Source organism: Malaclemys terrapin, chromosome 2 (genome assembly GCF_027887155.1).
Source record: "Malaclemys terrapin pileata isolate rMalTer1 chromosome 2, rMalTer1.hap1, whole genome shotgun sequence".
NCBI classification, from domain to species: Eukaryota; Metazoa; Chordata; order Testudines; family Emydidae; genus Malaclemys; species Malaclemys terrapin.
Window position 1 is genome coordinate 106,495,031 of NC_071506.1, and position 24,183 is coordinate 106,519,213.

Below are 24,183 nucleotides of genomic sequence, written 5' to 3' on the forward strand. Positions count from 1 at the left end.
GAAGTGGGAGGGGGTGGATGGGGCGGGGGCCAGGCTGTTTGGAGAGGCACAGCCTTCCCTACTCGGTCCTCCATACAGTTGCGCAACCCCGATGTGGCCCTCAGGCCAAAAAGTTTACCCACCCCTGACCTAGGACAATGGCGTCCTGGTCCATGACTGTGGCTTCTGGCACCATAATAATGAATGCCCAACCTGTCATTATTGTAGATTTCAATAGAATGGTCACACGAAAGGATGGTTCATTTTTGATCCCTGCATGACATGATTTCCCTTTCACAATTCAAACGATGAGTAAGGGTCATCATCATGGGCAGGAGTGAAGTTTCTCTGTTAAAAAGCAATGAACACTCATGTGCATCTATTCAAATTTAGAGTACAAAGAGTAAATCAGAAGTAGGACAAAGATGGAAGAGAGCATATAGCAATAACTACTGGTAGGGTAACAAGTGGAGCCAGTATAAATACTGGGGGGAAAAGTACTTGCCGCAACATTGTTGCAGCAGCAGTAAGCTGATTAGCTACATAGCTAAATCAAATAAACTGAAAGGACAAAGGGAAAATTTAGACAAGAGATTATTTATTAGGCACTCTATAAGAACCACCAGTTTAACTGTCTGCATTTCAATACATCCTAGAATAAAATCAATATTTATCATAAAACACTGTTGTAAAAATAATAGCAAGTGGAGTTCCTAGAAGACAAATGAAAGTACCTTTTTAGGAAGTAATATTAAGGAACTAATAGTTTTCAGAAAATTACAGTACAAGCTATGAGTTTTGTGTTAGATAAGATCATCCTTTAAAATGAAGTGAGAATAGCATATCTGTCCCCTCTGCTGAGTGATAAGATTAATAAATAATGAGTGGTGAAATCCTGAGCTGTGAGGGGACTCTAGTCCCTTATATGTGACAATTAATGTGTCACCCTTACAGCAGCTCAGAGGGTGCCATTTCTATGCATGTATAGTTTTAAAATATTTCTTCTAAAATTACATTTGATATTTTAATGGACTGATTTGCACTTCAGCCGCCCACCATCACAGATTAGAGAAAAGAGACATGAGAAAGATCTTTTCAAGTTCAAGTGCTATATTTTCACAAGCAGATGTCTATTTACCCCATTACCTAGGGTTACCATACGTCCGTTTTTTCCCGGACATGTCTGGCTTTTTGGTAATCAAGCCCCCGTCTGGGGGGAATTGCCAAAAAGCCGAACATGTCCAGGAAAATACCGGCCAGGCACTTCCCCTCCCGAGGCTGCTGTGCTCCTCCCCTGTCTCTTCGGCTCTGTTTAAGAGCCAAGCTGCCCGAGCGCTACCGGCTTCGGGCAGCCCCCTTTCCTCCGGACCCTGCGCCACCAGAGCAGAGCAGCTGGAGCCCAGGAGGGGAAGTGCCCGGCCAGCGGCGCAGGGTCCGGAGGCAAGGGGGCTGCCCAAAGCCGATAGCGCTCGGGCAGCTTGGCTCTTAAACAGAGCCGAAGAGTCAGGGGAGGAGCACAGCAGCCGGAGCCCGGGAGGGGAAGTGCCCGGCAGGGTCCGGAGGCATGGGGGCTGTCTGAAGCCCGAGCGCTACCAGCTTCACGGTTTGCCGGGCAGCCTCCAGACCCTGCGCCCCCAGCTGGGCGCTTCCCCTCCCGGGCTCCAGCTGCGCTGGGGAAGCGCTGGCCGGGGGCGCAGGGTCTGGGGGCTGCCCAGCAAACTGTGAAGCCGGTAGCGCTTGGGCAGCCCTTTTCGCTTGGCTGGGAGAGAGGAGGGGGAGTTAGGGTGGGGACTTTGGGGAAGGGGCGGAGTTGGGGCGGGGAAGGGGCCCCGTGGAGTGTCCTCTTTTTTTATTTTAAATATGGTAACCCTACCATTACCAATAATATTTGTTACACATGGAAGCAAAAGTGACCATATAGTTTTCACAGATTGTGTCATTTATTCACACTATTAAGAATGGTAGAAAAAATGATATAGTTATGTTTGATATTCACAAAACAGGAGAATGACAGTGACTAGGAAACATTTGCTGCCTAAACGTACTGTGGAGCAGAAGGCTAACATTAGTTACTAAGACCACACGCCTGCAAGGAACTCTGCCTGGGTGGTCCTCCTTGCAGCATTGGGGCCTAAATGTGTACACCTATTGCTTTTGCAACTTTACCCCACCACCTTAATGTTAAAGTTACCATGGTGTAATTTTCTTTGGTCTGAAAATTCCTTGTCTGTTATTGTTATAAGTAACATCTAACTTTTACTATGACTGAAAAAAAAAAAAACTAAAATGTTTCCTTTATTTTTTCAAATTTGTGTACTTCATGCATTTTGCATATGACCTCATCCCAGACATTGTGCAGACATTTATGCACCAGTAACACTACTTATATGAGTAGTCTAAACAAACTCAATACAGTAGAACAGCTCATCTCCACCTCTATCTTCTCCTGGCTGAGCGACACCTCAGTGTGACTACTCTCATCATACAATGAATATTGTCTTCTGCATGGGGTAGCTGGGCTAAGAATCCATAGGAACAAAATATTCACCCCACCATGGCAGCAGTTTTGAGGGAGTGAATAGAAAATAGAGGCAAAAAAAAAAAAAAAAAAAAAAAAAAACACTCTCTCCACATCCTTCCCCCAGTACCAACCAAAAGGAAGGGCTCCTGTTCCCACCTTCCAGCTTTCCCACAGCGCCTCTGCAGTGATTATTGCTACCCTGAAGTGGCAGTAACCTCCATACAGATACTGTGCAATGAGAAAAAGGAAATTAAAGTCTGTCAAAAGCTGCTCACAGTTGGGAAGAAAGGCCTTTGCATTTAAGTGCATGACCCCAAAGTAGTTCCATGCCCCTTCCATAACAGAATGGCCACCGTTTGCATGTCTTGACTAATCCTGACTTGGCTTGCATAGCAGTAAAGGGCTGATGTGTCCCTTGCTTGTAGGTGACCTTGAGTCAAGGTTTGGTCTACAAATTCTAAACGCTTAAAACCTTTAGCATAAATGAAAAACAAATAGAAATCCAACTTTTTTTTAATTAAAGGGATATTGTCAAAATGTTTTTCATGCAGTTTAAAATCCATCACTCACAATTTGTAACCGTCAGAAATTTGAAAACAGAACCTCTTCCATTGCCAAAAGCCTTTTTTCTTTTTGTTGAAATAATTCTAAAAAATGCACTACCAAGTGAAAATAAAACCAACACATGATAGCAGACAGGTACCAGCCAGTGCAGGCAGTCCTCTGAAAGGCCTCAACACTGATCAATGAATGAGGTTTTGTGCACACCAAGGCTTTGTTTAACATCGGTACAGGGTGCAATTAAGTCTATATTATTTCAGCCACTTTCACAAGTCCCAAGTACTTTTCCAAAACATATCAAAGTTTTTAGGACCTACCGGTACTTAGTTCAAACCAAAGTATTCTGGAACTCCACAGGAGAGGAAGGCAACTGCCTTCTCTTTCAAGTACTACAATGGCCACCATTCACACATCCTCTCAAGGGCTGAAGCACAGCAAGGGCAGAATAATTTAAGAGCTGCATAATGCCTCATCTCACCTTACCCCAACAGGGCAATCCTCTCCCTCTTTCTAAAGGTAAGCCCAGTTGGGAAACTGCTCTTGCTGCAGAGGTCCAGTGCTGCTCATCTGCATCTCGGGAGGCTCTCTTTATTACTACCTCCCACATAGCAGAGAGGAGACCCACTGACCTACCCCTTGCAGAAGAAAATATAGAGCATTTCCAGGACAGGAAAAAGTCAAGAAAAATGGGGACGTCAGGAAATTCTCATTTTTGTGGCTATCATAACATAGTGATTTGTTGCATCTTGAATAAAAAAAGGAAGAATTACCAGTTAATAGTGTGTTATTTATTTGCATTACAGACAGGGCCCTATGCAGACTATTTAAAATTAATGAGAAACAAAAAGGGTGGCCACTCCCACATACAATGAATATTTTTATGTATAAAGGAACAGCTGAATAAAGCTGCTGTCCAAGCTGTATAAAACGGAGATAGGACAACACTAGGGTGGTCCTCGATTTGAATTTGCATCTGATAGCAATATGAAATATTTCACACTTGACAATTTTCTCCTTCTCAAGTCAGATTCCAAAACTGGAATAATATTCTTTTCAGTAAGTAATTCTTGCCCCGTTTCTTGGACTATAAATATAACAATTCAAACACCAATATTACCACAGAAAAACTAAGCATAAAAGCAGTTCAAAACTTAGCAAAAATTTAAATTTCTAACATACAGATACTAAAAAGATATGTTGAACTTGATTGGCAGAAATGCTGAATATCTGCATATCCAACTGAAGCAAGTTAGAATTGCAGGTGCTTCACACCCTGTAAAATCTGGCCTCTTCTGATGTAAGAACTTTCACATGAAATGCATTTTTGCTGGAGCTCCAACAACTAAGAAGAAAAGGGGCTAATTTTGAGTATTTATAATTTTACAATGAATATTTTGTTCTCACTGTACAGATTTTAGGTCTTTTCTATTAGAGTAAGCACTTTTTTTTTAAATGTACACTGGATTCAGTTGTATTACAGTCATTTCACTGAAACAGTAACAGCTATGCAAGACATGTTTATGAGACAACACATGCTAATGACTACCTAGGGATTCCTCATTACATGAATCAGTGCCACAATAGACTAACGGCTAATGGAAAAGCTTATTTAAGGATTCTTTCATATGCATATTACTGTCCTAACAATGCAGCCATTGTGGTCTGTTTTGTCAAAGGCCTAGTTGGGCAATCTTTTGTCCACAGATACTGCATTCAGTACTCAAATTGTTGAAACAATACAGCATAATGGCTCCTTCAGAGACATAATCCATCATACTAAGGCATATATTTAGGGTTTAGCGTGGACATCGGCACCCAAGAGAGAAGTACTCCATCAGAACGTGGAGCAATCTCTGCAACTGCACACAGGGAAACTCATGGAGCTTCTGCAAACTACACAGCTGCAGCATCCACTACGGAGCAGCTAGAGCCCACCAATGTACCTTTACCATACTTGAAGGATAACTCAATCTACAAGTCATACCACACTGCTAAGGTAGCACAGTGATGATGTATATGTACAACAGCAACAACAACAAAATGGCAGCCTTATCTCTATATCTAATCCATTGCAAAAGCATTATTTATTTTAAAAGGACACAGCAGACCTGAAGTATAGTAAATTACTTTTATTTTTTTTTTTAGTTTCACTTGCCCTGAAAGACACACAAAGAAGATAAGAATGACTGTGTGAAGGAAAAAAGTTAAACTAAAATACACAAATGCACAAACTAACCAAACTGAAAATAATTAGAGAAAAATAGCAGTTCTACCACGTGGAAACAATAATAGGCAAAATAATTCAGACAGAAGTGTCATTTTTAAGTTGATTGCAACTCTTTAAAAATCACAAATTTCACTGCATCATGCTACACTAGGAATTTATTCAAACTATGACCACACTCTATTTCTAAATCCCAAAACAAATGTTGACAATGATCTGTGCATTCTTATAGAAAAAATAATTGATCTGCTGGGCGGGGGGGGGGGGGGGGGGAAATAAGACTAATAGCTTTGAAGCATTTCACTTGTGCCTCTGGGAAAAAAAACACCTTACCAAAAATAGATAACCAAAACTATGAGCTTGTCTACACATTGAATAATCACTTATTAACTCCATGTGTGAATAAGAACTAATAAACTGTGGGGTTTGCACTAACAAATGAATTAATTGTCACATAATTTTCTAAGTCCAGACTATCATACAATCTACTCAATACCCTTCCTGCATTGAACCCTAAACAAAGAATATTTCCTTTAATTTCATGCTTCCTTGCATCATCTGAAAGTGAGCCATTTGAAAAAAAACATGCTATAAAAAAATACATATTACCCTCCATTAAGTATCCTAAGAGGTGGACATTTTTATAAGTTTGTGGACATTTCTTTAAATAGCTAATAGTGATAATGCTTTCTAAAAGATGTTTTAAGGGGTTACATGACCATTGTGTTAACTTGAAACAACTGGTAGCAAAAAACCTCATCCATTTAGGTAATTACATTAAACCTTCATTTTCTTTATTGAGTTACACTCAAATTTCTCTTCAAAATTCTAATTCTCTATTCAACTTTCTTCTAGTGTTTACCACCGTTAAGAGGGAGGCAATGAATTTTGGGGTGACTATAACAATAAAGGGAAGTCTGAAAGGAGGGTACTGGAATGGAACAGATGTCTAGAGCCAGACAAAGATGTCCCCCTCAAAGGATAAGGCCAAGGGTCTTTTTTAGATACGGGAATAGGAATTTGGTGGTTAGGAAGAATGTGTGGAATTCTCACAGCACTCATAAGCTCCTTAAACTGGAGTTATTGGACTGGTGGAGGTTACACACCATCATGAGGTCTTTAATAAAAATGGGGCAACCATGAAAATGCAGAGAATGCAGCACTCGTACAGTAAAAGAATGATTTCCTAATGAAAAAGCTAAGGCCCAGATTCACCAAGGCACTGAGGTAACTATAACTTCAATGGGATTTAAGCATGTGTTTTTTCTGAATCAAGGCCACACAAAATACTGGGCTGCAGAAGTGAAGCTCATTGCTTCACTTGTAACTTTGCTACTCAAGAAGGTTTGACCCAACAAAAGAATGCTGCAAGTGCATCCACAGAACTATTTTATTCAAGAATCCTGGTGCTCAAAATTTTGCTATTCCTTTTGAAAATGTACAGCTATTTTCTAATATATACACACATCAGGCTGCACAGCAGAGAATTCATTTAATCACACCTGGATCAGACACAAGAAATAATTTACAATGATTTGTCAGGATTAACCTTTTGATAAGACATAAATTTGTCTAGATTTAAGGCACTTGAAAAAGGTGCAAAGGTCCATTTGTGTTAAACAAATGCTGTATCAGCAGTTTGATGGCAGCAAATATACTGACACTGATAAAAACTACTACTCTAGTGGACTTAAACTTCAGTGTAATAAAACATAGATTTGGCATTTCAGCATGGCAAGATATGATTCATAACCAGCTATCATTTTTATTTAGACCTAGAAATGTCAAGCTCTGTAATTAACAGTAGGTACTTGCAGGTTCACACATTCAGGGTGTAATGATAATGTGAATTCTGCCTCACTCAGTAATTACAGTTATTTGCAAACATATGTTTTTAAAATACCTTTACAGTCACACAATTTTTAACACTGTAAGATAGACTACATCAAATATCACTGATTTTAGAACAGTGTGATTAGAGTTTGTAATGTAAATCAAGATAACTGAGAAACAAACATTTTACTTAAATTTGGAATAAAAATAAAAACCGTAATCTGTTTCATGATTAATTGTAATATCAGTAATAATTAAGTACTCTGGCCAAGACTTTCCAAACAATTTTTATTCTTCCTCAAAAGAAACAAAAACAAAAAAAAATGCAACCTAATTTTGATTTGTTTTATATCCTATATGTTTACAGTGCTTTTCTTCATTTTAACAAATTAAGCACTTATTTTTTGGTAAGCCATATATGTTTAGATATTGATTACACTAGATACTCCTACAGAAATTCTATTTGAAGACCACTCAAAAGCACATTCTTCTGCTGGAGCCAACTACATGTGTAATATAGTGCCAGGAAATTTCATTGTAAACAGGATCATCCAACCAACCAAGGGCTACATTGACACTTTGCCAGGAGCCCAAAAACCATATCTAATAAGTATAAATGCACTCATTGTCATTTTTAATACAGAGAAAGAGTCCGCATAAAGAAATTACAGGCCTCAGCAGATATGCTGCTCTAATTAAGACGGAACCTGTAATCATCCCAGGCTGCACTGGAAATGAGAGCAACAGTGGACTCCTTTATAGAACCTCATGCACTTCTATTACATCTGTGTGCAGCATTTTGGCTATCACTGCCATAAGGCAATGTTAGGAAGACCACCTTCAGGAGTAGTCCTCTGATTTGACACATACTCAATTTGTTAAACATGAATATTTTTAGTAAAATTAAGATCTAAAAATTTCATACTGAATCACAACAGAACCAACAACATACTGTGAAGACCAATAAGTCTAAAATTACTATAAACCATCTTGTGTTTTGAGTTGTGTGCACTTTTCTCTCTATGTTACTTGTCTACTCCATTCTAGGAAGTAGAGAGGGTATCAGAATCTACATTACACTGTTTGTATAATCTCCATGATCACCGGAACATCATCAATAGATTTGTTTAATTGCTTGGGCAATGCACATATTAATATGTTAGCCATGATTCAGCACTATATTTGAGGCCCCAATTCAACAAAGCATCCCTATTCAGGGCAGTGCTTAAGCATTAGGCTAGATGATCATGATAGTCCCTTCTGACCTGAAAGTCTATGTGCATTGTCCTGAATTAGGGTTGCCAACTGTCTAATGCACAAACCCAAACACCCTTGTCCTGCCCCATGTCCCGCCCCTTCCCCAACTCTTCTCCAAGCCCCACCCCGCTCACTCCAGTCCCCCTCCCTCCATCGCTCACTCTCCCACACCCTCACTCACTTTCACCAAGCTGGGACAGGAGTTCAGAGTGTGGGAGAGGGCACTGGGCTGAGCCTGGGGCAGGTTGTTGGGGTGCGGGTTCAGGCTCCAGCCGGGCGGTGCTTACCTCTGTGCTATATATGAGTCCAAAAACCACTGGCTAGTGTTGCAAGTAACAATACTTACTAAGATACCATAGTGATACATGTAATATAAAACTTGAATAGAAAACCAGTCAGGTAACCATGCCATCATTATCAGAGCCATAGAGAGGCTTCTGGTTCGAGCTTTTTTGGAAGTACACCAGCTGGATCACATTTCTAAAAAGCAATTTCCTACCCTGGACTTTCAGCTTAACTGGGTAGAGAATTGAAGCCACAACCCCTTCTAACGAAGAATTTCTTATAAAAAGTTCAGTTGACATCCTCATAGGACTCAGACTAGAAAATGTTATTCTCCCAACTCTCTCTCTTAGTAAGCACAACGTTTCAACATATGGTCACAAAATCTTTGGATTCTAAAAGGCTATTAACAACAGAACATCTATGATTTTCAATATTTTAACATTCACTTAACAAGTAACAAGTTCACTATGAAGGCTAATATATTTGCAGAATCTAGGGTTACCATTCGTCCGGATTTACCCGGACATGTCCTCCTTTTCGTGCTAAAAATAGCGTCCGGGGGGAATTTGTAAAGCACTCACAATGTCCGGGATTTCCCCCCTCCCCCGGCAGAGCGAGCGGCTGGGAGGGCTGCAGGGAAGTCCCGGGCTGGACTCAGGAGCAGCTGTAGAGGAGCCGGATCCGCCCTGCATTCTGAGCCAGGGGCAGCTCTCCCCTGCAACCCGGTCCGGCAGCACTGTGGAGGGCCAGGGACCGGGTTTTGTTGTGCAGGGCCAGGGACCGGGTTTTGGTGTCCGGCTCCGCTCGCACAGAGCCCAACACCCTGTTCTGAGCAGCAGGGTAAGGGGGGGCAGGCGAAGGGGCAGGGAGGTTCTGGAGGGGGCAGTCAAGAAACAGGGGGGGGCTTTTTGGAGGGGGAGTGGAGAAAGTTTTGGGCAGTCAGGATACAGTCCTGGGGGGCAGTTGGGGGGGGTCTTAGGAGGGGGCAGTTAGGGGACAAGGAACAAGGAGTCTTAGGTAGGGGGTGGGGTTCTGGAGGGCAGTTAGGAGCAGGGGGTCCCAGGAGGGGGCAGTCAGGGGACAAGGAGCGGAGTGGGGGTCTGGGAGTTCTGGGGGGGAGCTGTCAGGGGGCAGGAGTGGGGAGAGGGATCAGAGCAGTCAGGGGACAGGGAGCAGAGGGGTTTAGATGGGTTGGGAGTTCTGGGGGGGCTGTCAGGGGGCAGGAGTGGGGAGAGGGATCAGAGCAGTCAGGGGACAGGGAGCAGAGGGGTTTAGATGGGTTGGGAGTTCTGGGGGGGGCTGTCAGGGGGCAGGGGTGGGGAGAGGGATCGGAGCAGTCAGGGGACAGGGAGCAGAGGGGTTTAGATGGGTTGGGAGTTCTGGGGGGGGCTGTCAGGGGGCAGGAGTGGGGAGAGGGATCGGAGCAGTCAGGGGACAGGGAGCAGAGGGGTTTAGATGGGTTGGGAGTTCTGGGGGGGGGCTGTCAGGGGGTGGAGAGTGGTTGGATGGGGCTTGGGAGTCCCAGGGGTCTGTCTGGGGGTGGGGGTGTGGATAAGGGTTGGGGCAGTCAGGGGACAAGAGGCAGGGAGGCTTAGATAGGGAGTGGAGTCCTGGGGGGCAGTTAGGGACAGGGGTCCCAGGAGGGGGCAGTCAGGGGACAAGGAACGGGGGGAGGGTTGGGGGTTCTGGGGGGGCGGGAAGTGGGAGGGGCAGGGTGGGGGCGGGGCTAGGGCAGGACGGGGGCGGGGCCAGGACGGGGGCGGGGCTAGGGCGGGGCTCCTCCCGTCCTCTTTTTTGCTTGCTGAAATATGGTAACCCTAGCAGAATCACACTCCAGCAATCTCACATTGTTGGATTGGCTCTTGTTCTTCAAACAGTTGATCCTACCTACCAGTGCTAAGAACCTTTCATATATTGCTCAAGATTTTCCTTTCACTTTCAGTACCACTCCAATGGTCCAATATGCAGAGGTTTCTATACAGCTACCAAGAGCTGTCAACTTCTCAGAAACCCCCTCCTTTACAGGATCACTTCTACAGAGGAAAGGGTAGCTTGTTGCAATGCAATCCATCATCTCTCCAATGAAAATTTTGAACACATCCATTGCTTTTGCAAAGGCCTGCAACATGGAGATATTAGTCTTGGAGTATACAAGTTATGCTGGGAGCTGAGCATTAGGACTGAGAAGTAGCATGAAGTTATGATCTATTCTTCAATTTCAACATTGTCAAAGAAAAACAGTAAAACAAATACAGCTAAACTATTCTTTTAAAATGCCAACCACAAAATGGAAATGTTTTTCCAAGCTTCCTACACCATTGACTAACAAACTATGTCAATAGCTGTCAGGAGACATGCTTTGCTCCACTAGCAGACAGGTTCTGCCCCCCACCCATCCCCCCCTTTTTTTTCCCCTCCAATTTACTGGAACAGATGGATGAAAACAAACAAACAAAAAAAACACAAATGAATGAAATACTGTTTGGATGAGCTCTGATACCCAATATATTTTATTATGAACAAACCTAACTTTGCTGTTCACTGTAAATAAATAATACATATTATGAAAAAACAGGTATCTGCATACTGCAGTGTTGACATCATATTGTACACCACATTGCAGATTATTTTTTACCAATTATTAAACAAACAAACAAGATTTTAAGAAGTCATGGATAGTGGATTAGAAAATAAACTTTGTTCATTTATGTTGACAAATTTAAGTTTAGTTATATGTGCTTCTTAGTCAATGCACTGTAGTATATTAATATCAAATAAATGAAAACTTAATAATGTGAAACCTCACTAGTTTTCTGCTAATAATATTTGCTGAGAAATACGGAAAGACCACCAATGTTTTTGTGGGACTGCAGATTAACGAAGTGAAAATTAGTGAGCTTCTACTACAATATGACAAAATTCAACACTAGTTTCTCAAAGGATGAAAATCAAACAGAAAATGTATTATACACTACATATTTTTAAAATGCCATGTAAACATAGCTAAGTTTATTTCAATGCAATCCAGAATACATACTGCTTATGTAGCTAAAGTTTAAACCAGTCATGTTTTTATTTCCAGAACTCAAGTATATGCTATATTACTGGAAAACACCTCATGTTTGGCCACATGAAGGCTGCTCATACGGTGATCTGCTGGATTTGACACAGAGCTTTTTCAGGTTTCAGAGTAGCAGCCGTGTTAGTCTGTATCCGCAAAAAGAAGAACAGGAGTACAGGTGCCACAAGTATTCCTGTTCTTCTTTTTTAGAGCTTTTTCAAATCACCAGCAGCAGCCTCTTGCATTGCTTTCTCCTAAATCAAAGTAAAAAAGAGGTAGGTATCATATCCCATATTTACACACGTGCACACTCAAGCTGTCTGTTGCACACTTCTCTCTAAGTACTGTAATCCTTCACTTCCCCAAGCCTGCTTTATTATTTAAGAAGAAGTGAAAACAGGACAACTAAAATATGATCATTTCACATTCATATTCATATCTGCAGCAGCACTTTAACGTGGCTTGTGTAGTCGCGCCTCCCACCTCTACGAGGGGCGTGGCTCCCAGTGCTGGTGCACTGACTACACTAGCACATTACAGCCCTGAAACTTACAGCACTCAGGGGAGTGTTTTTTCACACCCATGCGTGAGAACATTGCAGCGCTGTAAAGTGCCAGTGTAGACAAGCCCTTATTTTAATACACTTTTGCTGAATGTACTGTGAGAAATATCCCGTTTTAACAAATATATTAATATATGTTGTATACATTGGAGTTTGCAGAAGTGTCTTTGGATTTACTAGCTTCTCAAATAAATGTTTTTAAATGACTAAAAATAAATAGGCACCAAAAATTTTGGCTCAATAAAATTATCAATAAGTGAATTATCACACTCTGCATGCACCAAATATGTATCTTTGTCTGCCCTTTTTTCCTGCTTATCTACCCCATTCGGAATGTTAAACCTCTGTGCTACTTAAATGAAAGTAATTAATTATACAAACAGAAAGAGAAAGGTTTACAGTCATATAATTCCTTTCTTCTTTAAGCTAAACTGTTGAAAACATAACTGAACATCTGTTAGGAATTTCAGAATCCTAAAACCAGTCCTTTATACACTTTCAAAATTACATTAAAACAATGTAGAGCATTTTGATCTTAATAAAATTATGTTACTGTATCTGAATTTTTAGGTACAATTTTAAAAAGTCTCTGGAAGAACATCATCAATCCAAGGGGAAAAGCAAATTCAGGAAGACATTGCTCATTTGTTCTGTGGTTTTTCAACTATTTTGCTAACCAACTATAATTGCAAATGAATAAAAAGCTAAATAGCAAACAGAACTCAAGTAAATAAAACATATCCTAATTGAGAGTTATTCTGCAGCCCTTCTATGAACAGAAAAACCCATTTGAACCAATGGGAGTTCAATTCATGGAGCCACTGCACTAGAGAGAGAGAGAGAGAGAGAGAGACTGACTAGCAAGCCTCTCATTAAATGAGGAGATGGTCAATATTGTTAAGCCTTAAAATAAACTTCCCCGACAGTTGTTAGATACTTGGGCTGTTACAGGGAAGATTGCAGCGGTGTTTTTTTTAAATGATGATAGCTGTCTCACTACTGTAAATATTTAACTAAATCCCAAGTTATTTTGAGACACATTGTAAAGATCCACAAATGTATTTGTGGTAATGCAAGAACTACAATATGGAGCAGATGTCAAGATAAGTTAACTTTATGGCCTAAACTTTCTAGTGCCTAAATTCTAAAACAAGAGAAGCAATCACTGACTTACCAGCTTTCCATCATGTAAACAGATGTACAGAATAGGCTAATGGGCCCTGTATGTTTGTACTTGCCCTTCAAGGAAGCAAGATTCTAGCATCTCTCCAAGCAGTATTTGTCAGGACTCTGGTTGCCTTCCTGAGGTTAATCTTTTGCAAGGCTCTCACTTCTCAGTTTTGAAATCCTGGACTTGGAAGGAAGGATTGGAGCTTATTGGATTCCCTAGCTGCCTTTGAAATCTAGGCGGCAGCAATGACAAAGCATGCTTTTTCCTCATTCGCTCTTGACAAGAAGGTTGCAATCTTTCCTTCTTTTGGAGGCTCATCTCATTATATTTACCCGTGCCTTGGTCAGTTTGAGGTTAGGTTACTGTAATACGTGCTCTCTATGTAACTGCACCTGAAGACCACTCACAAACTTCAACTGATGCAGAATGTGGCATCCTATCTATTTAGCTGGTATATTTTGCAAAGAATTGATGACCTGGGAAACCATCTTTCTGCTTGTGTGATATGGATATTTGAAATCAGCTTAGGATTTTGAACTAACAGATCATTGATTTAAACGCAAGGGAGCTTTCAGCAGGATATTTTCAATGAAGGCTCTTGATTCTTGAACTGACTTTCCCACTCTTGTTCAAAGCCAGAGTCTCTTGTCCTTCAAGACTAGGAGCCTGGGTAATAAACAAAAGGAATTGGAATTGCTCATTTACTAGCATCTTTATTAAATCTAGCTAAGTATTACTGAAACCTGGTGGGATGATTCTGGAATGTTAAAATAAATGGTTATAACCTATTTAGGAAGAACGAAGAGGGCAAAAGGGCAGGGGAGTGGCACTCTATGCCAAAAATGGCATTACATGTTTCCGAGTCACTGCTAACACCGAAGACAATGATCTTGAATGCTTATGAATCAATATCGTAACAGATAAATCACAAGATGGGGTACTAGTTGGTGTCAGCTACAGACCATCTAATCACACGACGAAACAGGATGACTGCTTTCTTACACACCTTTTGACGTATAGGAAAAAAAGTTGCACACTCATTGGGGACGTCCATTTGAGTGACATATGCTGGAGGTCTCGTGCTGCCAGTACTAAAATATTCTTGCAATTTCTAAACCTAATTGATCACAATTTCCTAATTCAAAAAATGTTGCAATTAAAACTGGGGAATTCTATATTAGATGTTGTCCTAACAGATAAAGAAGAATTGATCACAGAACTAAAAATTAACAGTAGCTTAGGCACAGGTGATCATAACTTCATCACATTTTTTTAACGTGCAAGCAAAATAAAGTCGCAACCAGAAATATATATAGTTGGTACTTTAATAGGGCCAATTTCATAAAGCTGAAAACAATTATGAGCCAAATCAGTGGTGAGAAAGAATTTAATCAGAAAAATGTGAATGATAATTGGGAATCATGTAAGAACACCTTACTAGATGCTCAAAAACTGAGAAAGAAGGCTGTACTGGTTTAAAAAAAATAACCTAGTTTAGAGCATCTTTACAAATTAAAAATAATACTGTAGAATAAATGGAGAAAGGGGAAATTGATATTAATTAATATAAGTGTACTAAAGTTAGACATTTTTAAATCAGCAGATCCAAATAAGTTGCATCCAAGAGTTTTACAAGAGCTGCCCAAGGAGCTCACTAGGCCATTGATTTTCAGTAACTCTTAGAACACTGAAGAAGTTCCAGAAGATTGGAAGAAAGCTAATGTGCCAGTTTTTAAAATAGGTAAATCGGATGACCTGGATAATTATAGGCTTGTCATCCTCACACTGATCCCAGGCAAGATAATGGAGTGGCTAGTATAGGACTTGATTAATGAAGAACTAAAGGGTACTGTAATTATTGCAAATCAACATGGGTTAATGGAAGATAGATCCTGTCAAATTAATTTGATTTTTTTTTATCAGATTACAAGTTTGATTGATAAAGGTAATAGTATTGTCATAATAGACTTCTGTAAGGCATTTGAATTTGTACCGCATGACATTTTGATTAAAAAACTAAAACTATATAAAATTACCATAGCACACATTAAATGAATTAAAAACTGGCTAACTGATCGGTCTCAAAATGTAACTGTAAACTGGGAATCGTTATCAAGCGGGTCTGTTTCCAGTGGGATCCCGCAGGGATCAATTCTTGGTCCTATGCTATTTAACATCTTTATCAATGACCTGAAAGAAAACTTAAAATCACTACTGATAAAGTTTGCAGATGACACAAAAATTGGGGGAGCAGTAAATAATGTGGGGGACAGGTCACTGATTCAAAGGGATCTAGATTGCAAGGTAAACTGGGTGCAAGCAAACAATGTATGTTCTAATATAGCTAAATGTAAATGTAAGCATCTAAGAACAAAGAATACTTGCAGGATAGGGGACACTATCTTGGGAAGGAGTGACTCTGAAAAAAATATTTGGTTGTGGTGGATGATCAGATGAACATGAGCTCCCAGCACGACAGTGTGGCAAAAAGAGCTAATGTGATCCTGGGATGGATAAACAGGGGAATCTCAAGTAGGAGTGGAGAGGTTATTTTACTACTGCTGGAACACCATGTCCAATTCTGGTGCCCACAATTCAAGGAGGATATAAATTGGAGACAGTTCAGAGAAGAGACACAAGAATGATTAAAGGATTCGAAAAAATGCCTTCTAGTGATAGACTCAAGGAGATCAATCCATTTAGCTAAACAAAGAGAAGGTCAAGTGGTGACTTGATTACAGTCTATAAGTACCTACAGGGGGAACAAATACTTAATAATTGGCTCTTAAATCTAACAGAGAAAGGTATAACACAATCCAATGGCTGGAAGTTGAAGCTAGACAAATTCAGACTGCAAATAAGGCATACATTTTTAACAGAGAGAGAAATGAACCATTGGAACAATTTACCCATGGTAATGGTAGATTCTCCATCACTGACAATTTTTAAATCAAGATTGCATGTTTTTCTAAAATATGTGTTCTAGGAATTATTTTGAAGAAGTTCTATGGCCTGTGATATACAGGAGGTCAGACTAGATTACCATAATAGTCCCTCCTGGCCTTCAAGCTTTCAAGAAGAGAGTGAGTTGAAATGGTGTAGAAGTGTGCAAAAGTAGGTACTACTTATGCAGTAGGGCAAGTGAGACTACATTATGAATGTAATTCAGTTAAAATTTTTGTAATTGTTCTTATGTTGTTTATGCTCCTAGAGTCTACAATCAGAACATTTTGTAAATAAATGTTGTTTTGTCAAGCAAAACTATTGCAACTCATCCTCAATTCACTTCAGAATTATTCTACACCTCTACCCCGATATAACGCGACCCAATATAACATGAATTCGGATATAACATGGTAAAGCAGCACTCCGGTGGGCGGGGCTGCGTGCTCCGGCAGATCAAAGCAAGTTCGATATAACGCGGTTTCACCTATAACGCGGTCCTGGGGAGCCAAAAAACCTTACCGCGTTATAGGTGAAACCGCGTTATATCGAACTTGCTTTGATCTGCCGGAGCACGCAGCCCCGCCCACCGGAGTGCTGCTTTACCATGTTATATCCGAATTCATGTTATATTGGGTCGCGTTATATCGGGGTAGAGGTGTAGAATAATTCTGAAGTGAATAATTCTAACGCGGTAAGGTTTTTTGGCTCCCCAGGACCGCGTTATATTGGGGTAGAGGTGTACTTTTAAATGTCACAGGAGAAAATAAGTTACATTTGCTCCAGAAATCTCAGACATTTAATGAATTGTTTGTTACCATTCAGATACTGGCAGGTACCAAAGAGGTCAGTGATAATTAAGAATGTCAAGCTACTGACTATTACTTTGCTTGTCCTGCTACATGTCATTTTCATGGGATATTGTTAATATTCAAGTATAGCATTAGAACTGGTAAGCTAAAAAGCAGTATCACAACAAACTCACGTCTACATTAGTACTTCTAGAATGTTACATCCTCTAATGCAGTGGTCCCCAAACTTTTCAGGGTTGCAGGACCCTTACATCAGTCTGTGCCTCCCCCACAACTGGGGCTGGAGTGGGGCTGTGGCCAGGGCCGGCTCCAGGCACCAGCAAAGCAAGCACGTGCCTGGGGCGGCACATGCTAAGGGGCAGCATTTCATCCATTCTTGGGGAGACAGAGTCCGGGCAGCTTTTTTTTTTTTTTTTTTTGTGCTTCGACAGTTCGGGCGGCGGCAGTCCGAGTGGGGTTTTGGGTTTTTTGTTTGTTTTTTTTTTGCTTAGGGCAGCAAAAATGGTAGAGCCGGCCCTGTCTGTGGCTTGGAGAGGTGGGGTGGGGGAGACATGGACAAGAGTAAGGGGGCCAAGGCTGGCAGCCGGGGCCCTGGGTACAGGGCCGGGAGTCCGGGACCAGGAGTGGAGCTGGGTGGCGTTCCCTCCCTGCCCCGCATGGGGGCTGGCCCAGGCCCCAGCTGCATCCCCCTAAACATTCCTCCACGCCCCACAGTTTGGGGACCTCTACTCTACTGCACTATAGTATAGGGTTACCATACGTCCGGATTTTCCCGGACATGTCCGGCTTTTTGGGCTCCAAATCCCCGTCCGGGGGGAAATCCCCAAAAGCCGGACATGTCCGGGAAAATCGGACATGCGGTGCCGGGCCGGGACTCGGGGGGCCCGGCCAGCAGCTCGGGTGCCGGGTGCCGGGCCGGGGGCTCGGCCGGCGGTGCTCGGGGGGCCCGGTGCCGGGCCGGGGGCTCGCGGGCCGGGTGCCGGGCCGGGTGCCGGGCCGGGGGTTCGGGGGCTCGGCCGGCGGTGCTCGGGGGGGCCCGGTGCCGGGCCGGGGGCTCGGGGGGCCCAGCCGGCGGTGCCGGGCCGGGCTGGGGGCTCGGCCGGCGGCTTGGGAGCTCGGCCGGCGGCTCGGGGGCTCGGGTGCTGGGCCGGGGGCTGGGTCGGGGGCTCGGCCAGCGGTGCCGGGCCAGGGGCTCGGGGGACGGGCTGGGGACCTGCGGTGCCAGGGGCCGGGGGTGGGCCGCGCCTCCTCCCCCCACAACCCCCCCCTTACCTGCTTCAGGCTTCCTGCGACTCAAATGTTCACAGGAAGCAGGGGAGGGGGCGGAGACTTTGGGGAGGGGGCGGAGTTGGGGCGGGGGCGGGGCTGGGGCCCCTTTAAAGTGTCCTCCTTTCGGAGGCACTAAATATGGTAACCCTACTATAGTAGTAGTTTTAACTAAGATTACGGAGTGGCAATAATCATGCCATAGTTATGACCAAGACTTGCTTTCCAATATAGCCACTATTTTAATGCTTCTCCAGAGGCAGAGATGGTTGTGGTTGCTTAGCTACTTTAATTTTGAGTGTATATACTTCCAAATGTTTGGCTGTCTGTTAAATTTAACCTTAATTCTATATTACCTGATTTTTTTTTTGCTGTGTGCATGGTTTTTTGTTAAGATAACAAAATGTTCTAATAAGATTTTTAAAACTTAAAGTAGTTATAGGCATTTTCAGCCTTGATTCCAGTTTAAACCAAATATTCCTGCTTGGTTTTTCTCTTAGTACAGTATACTCTCTTGAAAGCTTTACCTTCCTTGCAAGCTAACTTTTTCAATGTTTTCTTTTGTATTAACTGAATAGTAACAAAAATCATGGTTGTATACTGACTTCCCAGGTTGAAAGTGGGTTTCAATAGACGTATTATTTCTTCATTGCAAGTCAGCGCCCGATTTGTTACCTACTCATTGACTCAACTATGACATCTTTTATGAGTGATGTATTAAACTAATTAGCATTAACTTGGCAGAAGAACCAGACATAATTTAGGGACAGAGTTTCACTTAAATATAGCTGGCTTTCTACAAGTTCTCCTAAAAAGAGATTCAGAGACGTGAAGCATTAAACAGAACATCATTTTCAGTAAACATTGTCATTTGCCTGGCATTTTTGTACTGTTTCCTTCCTAAGTGAATTCCAGGGTTTTACTCCCATAAGACCTCTTACTCAGGGGAAAATTGCCTTGCAAAACTTCCATTGATTTTAAGTTTCACAAAATAGTGGAGCAGGAATCAGGAAGTTTTCCCTATGCAATAACTGCAACATGCACTTTTGGTAATAATTTTAACAGCAGCCATTATCCATATGAATTTTTTTTTTTTTAAGAAAAACTAAATAATTAGTTATTAGGCTTATCCACCTACCTCCTCTGCCAGGTCCATAATTACTGATAAACTGAAAGTGGAGAGCTAGACACCAGTGAGGAAGTTCAGACACCCAACTCCTCACATCAATGTTCTCAATGTGCTGTTTTTTTAAGATCAAAAAGGAAGGATATTAAGTCAAACTTCAGTGAAACAGATACATCAAATACTTTATGTGCATAATAGATATGCTAACTGTAAATGAGAACATTCAAACTTTAGAGACAGAGGACCTAATTCAATACAGAGATGCACAAAATACCCACGTAGCTCTTGAAAGCAAACTACTTCCAAGCATGTTTCCTGACAAGTAACTACTTTGTCCCATTCACCAGAGTTACTCCATTATCTATTATTCAGAAAAGAGTGTTCTTGCCTATGTGAACAGCAGGGTGGATAAAAATTATTTAAAAAAAGATTTAAATAAAAAATTTTATTATTTAAATTACATACAGGGTTTTTTTTTTAAGTAGACTTATTTAAAATTAAATTTGAAATTGAACGCCTATTTTAAGACAAACTTATCTCTTAAAATCATTTAAATTAAATTTAAAAAAATATTAAGCAAGTTTTAAAGAAAGTCAAACCACTGACATCACTGGTTAAAGACCTGGAACTAGAGTTTGTTGAAGTGCTAAATAACTTTTTGACATCAGTGGTCTCTTATGCAGGTGCAGAGAGAATATCTTCTTCAGAATATTCAACGAGTTTAGTTCAATTACTAGTTCATTCAAATTAAGAAACCAGTTGGGAGCTGGAAAAAAAAAGTTTTTTTCCCCCTTTTCCAATCTATGAATGAAAACTAGGTCTGAGGATGAGATGAACTAGTTCTAAAACTCTACAGACATGGTGACCAGAACCAAGCCATTCAATACAGTAAATACAGCTAGTACTTCCTTTGTTTAGTAAATCAGTTAGTTTTAAATACAAAACATATTTGATCAACTTTTTTTCCTTATGTATCCAGTACTTTTAAGGTAGGATTATTTAATACAAAAAATTAAATAACATTTTTGTGCATTTTAATTTAATTTTCATCCAAAGAGAGCTTGACATAAATCACAAGTTAAAAAAAAAAATCAAGCCTCATCTAATAAATAAGAAATGCATGATTCATCAATTTCTAACAATAAAAAAAGTAAAAATTAAAGATCTGAATATAATTAAACTATATAATTGCTTAAAATGTGTATAAATATACTCCTGGTTAGGAAAAAAAAAAAAAAAAAAGCACCAAATTAATGTAAAGGCTATATTTAGTTGCAAATCAAAAGGTTTTAATGGTTACCAACCAAAGAGAAAAATAACTAAAAAGCAAAACATGATTAAAATTGACTATTTAAATCAGGATTTCCTGTTTGCTGATTTAACTCTTGATTAAAATTGGTGATTTAATTAACTTTGATTTAAATCAATCCACCCTGGACACGGTTACAGTGGGCATGTACAAGCATCAAACACCCTGCTCAGTATTGCCAGCCTCAAGAGATCAAAAATCATGAGACTGGCCCCACAAATCATGAGATTTTAAAATCAAACCATGTTTTTTAGTCTGTCTCTTGATTTTTTTTAAACACTCCTCTCTTCTTGCGGCTATTTGTGAGAGATAATTTCAGGTTGAAAAGTCAGCCTTTCATTTCACACAAAAGTGCAAGCCTCTCTCTGGCTGCTCAGAAGGAGACTCCACTTACCCTCTCTCCTAGCCCCTAAGAAAGGCAAATTACTATTACTACCATACATTTCCTATTATTGTCTTGACTCCCCCTTCCTCTCCCCCATCTCACTGCCTCCTGGGTTCTCACCTTCCCCAGATCAGCAATATACCTCCCCAATTTGTTGTCTCCCTCCCTGGACTCTCCTTATCCACCACTACACCCAGAGGGGGTTACCATTCTACCCCCTCCCTCTCTCATCCCCATCATTGGTCCTCTGCACCCCTCTCAGCCTCTCTCCTGCCCCCACAGCTGTACCCACACCAGGCACCCAGCAGCCTCCATTAGTTTACCAGTTACATCTGATAAACCATTTTTGCCATGTGAAAGCAACACATCAGAGTACTCAGTCATATAATCCCTGTAGTTATTCCCTGATCACACAGACAATTCAGTGCCCATATGTCCAGATGCCATCATCTTTTCTCTTAAATATCTGATATACATTTTTAGTCAGCTTCCATCAGATCTTCTTTACACAACTGTGATCCATTACACCCACAAACTTTGCACAGAAGGTATACGCTGAGCTGCCATCTCTACATGTTGACTGGTGGCTGCTTAATCACTTGGAGGGGAACTTGGCCACTTCCATCAGCAAGTGGCCTCTTCCCCCATATTCTTCCTCTCGGCTATAAGGTCCTTTGCTACTGAATGCAAAGCAGGGACTATTCCAAATGCGCTGCATTGCAACGTTGAGGAACTGAGCAGCTAGACACGAATTCCTAGCTTTCTGTAAAATGTTCTGAAATGAGTCCATGAATGCTTCGGTTTTTGCTTTGTAAGTATCATCTGACTCGTCTCAGAAACATGCACTACCCATACCGTCTGTAATCCATAACAGTTAACACTACACACATCAGAACCTCTCCTCTGAGTACTCAAAATACCACACAGTGCACTATTTAATATGATGGGTCAGGGGTGCAACGTGGGGGCATGCAGGAGGCCCAATCCCCACTCCCTTTGGCCCATATCAAAGCTGGGTGGCATAAAAGTGGAGCCCCTTCCCTACTGGCATCACGGAGGCATGGCTAGGCCAAATTTGAGTGGCATTGTGACCCCAATTGCCTGCATGGCTTCCCCACCTTTTACAGTCCTTCTGGCACCCATGGGCACCAGGCACCCCAGCCCCCGGGGTAGGTTGGCAACCCTCCAGGAATTAAAGATTAATCTTTAATTAAAGATTATGTCCTGTGATGAAACCTCCAGGAATACGTCCCCCCCAAATTGGCAACGCTACCCTGGGGAAAAGTGGAACATGCGGTACCAGGAACCCTCAGTACCCAAGAGAATTGGATTAGGGCTTCTTGTGCTTCCTGGAGAAGTGGAGACAGAGGAAGAGGATGGTAATTGGGGCTCCCAGAATGCCCTGGTCCCTGGTGGTGATGGTGCTTTTCAGCCGGACTGCCTCTCTGAGTCAGAATTGGGGGTGGGGCAGTAGGAGGAGAGGGTGTATGGAGCTGGGTACGGGGGAGGGATCTGGGTCTGGGTGCAAAAGGCAGTGTGAGAGCGCTCAGGACTGGATGGAGAGGGGGAAGTGATGGGGGAGAGTTCTGGGCCACTTCTTTATGAACATTCTATTTGTGCCACTGGATGGGGTCCAGAACTCCATCAAAACCACCACAGGAAATTATTAATCTGTCTATAAATACCAGGCGCAAAACTTAACTATTTTCATAAAACTTGTCATAGCTCTGCTTCAGATGTGCCTTATTTTTTTGTTGTTATAGTTTGGAGAGGGGTGGTGGTGAAGAATTAATCATATACCTAAGAACTGAGATTAAATATTTAACAGGTGATTATGTCGGTATTCTTTCCATATGTCTCTGATCACAACTAAATACAATTAATGTCCCTTTCTCTTATATTTTTTTATGAACATTTGCAGGGTAGAAGAGTCTTTTCTGAGAAAAATAGGCAATATACTTATTTAGGTGTTGTTTGTGGGTTTTCTGGAGAAGTTGACTCATTTGACAGGGTCAAAACAGAACACTTATCAGAGTTCTCTGAGGAAAATGGAAGAGATTTATTAAGCACTGATAGTGCAGTGGTGCTATATAAAACACAATGGAAGAAAGTCTTTGCTCCGTGAGATTTGTAATTTAAGGTGATCATTTTCAATGTCTGGTGCAAGGTAGATAATCCGTGATTTTTTTTATTTAAAAAAAAAATCACATTTTTAGTTAAATTTGTTTTTTTTAATTAAATACAGATTTATTTTTAAAAGTAAACCTATTTAAAATTAAATGTGAAATGACAACCAACCTATGTTAAACCTAAGCTTACTATAATCTATTCAAATCATTTAAATTAAATAAAAATATATTAAACAGTACGTGTTTGCTATCAAGTTTCTCAGTCAAAGAGCTGGTGGCAGACACTGGCTAAGCATGTGGAACCACAGTTGAAGTGCTAAACCAGCTTTTGACAGCAATAGCCTCTTCTGCAGTGCAAAGAAAATATTTTGTTCATTTCAGTTTATTCAAATCACTATATTGTAATTCATTCCAAGTTAAGAAACCAGATGGGATTTGGTAAAGCAGGAAATCTTGTTTTCCTCTTCCAATCTATAAATAAAAATGAAATCTAATAGCTCTAAAATCTTGAAGTACATGGCAACCAGAAACAATCAGTTCAATTCATTAACTACTGACAATATTTTCCTTTGTTAGTTTTGAGACAAAGTGGGAATTTTCTGCAGTATTTTCATGAGTTCTATGTCTGCCTCAGTTTCCCCCTATTCTTTGCATTGCTACCCAGTCAGAAGGAAAGGATTACTTCCTCTCAGGGCAGACTCAGAGACATAGGCATGTCATCACCCTGTCTGGAATAAATAGAGTCGCTAAGGAACTGGC

General features: G+C 41.2%; 1 long non-coding RNA gene across 3 annotated transcripts in view; it reads right to left on the reverse strand.

The window, feature by feature from the left end:
* LOC128832548 (uncharacterized) overlaps nt 1-24,183 on the reverse strand; it is a 419,194-nt gene that overhangs the window by 376,113 nt on the left and 18,898 nt on the right. The gene's annotated exons all lie outside the window — the stretch shown is intronic.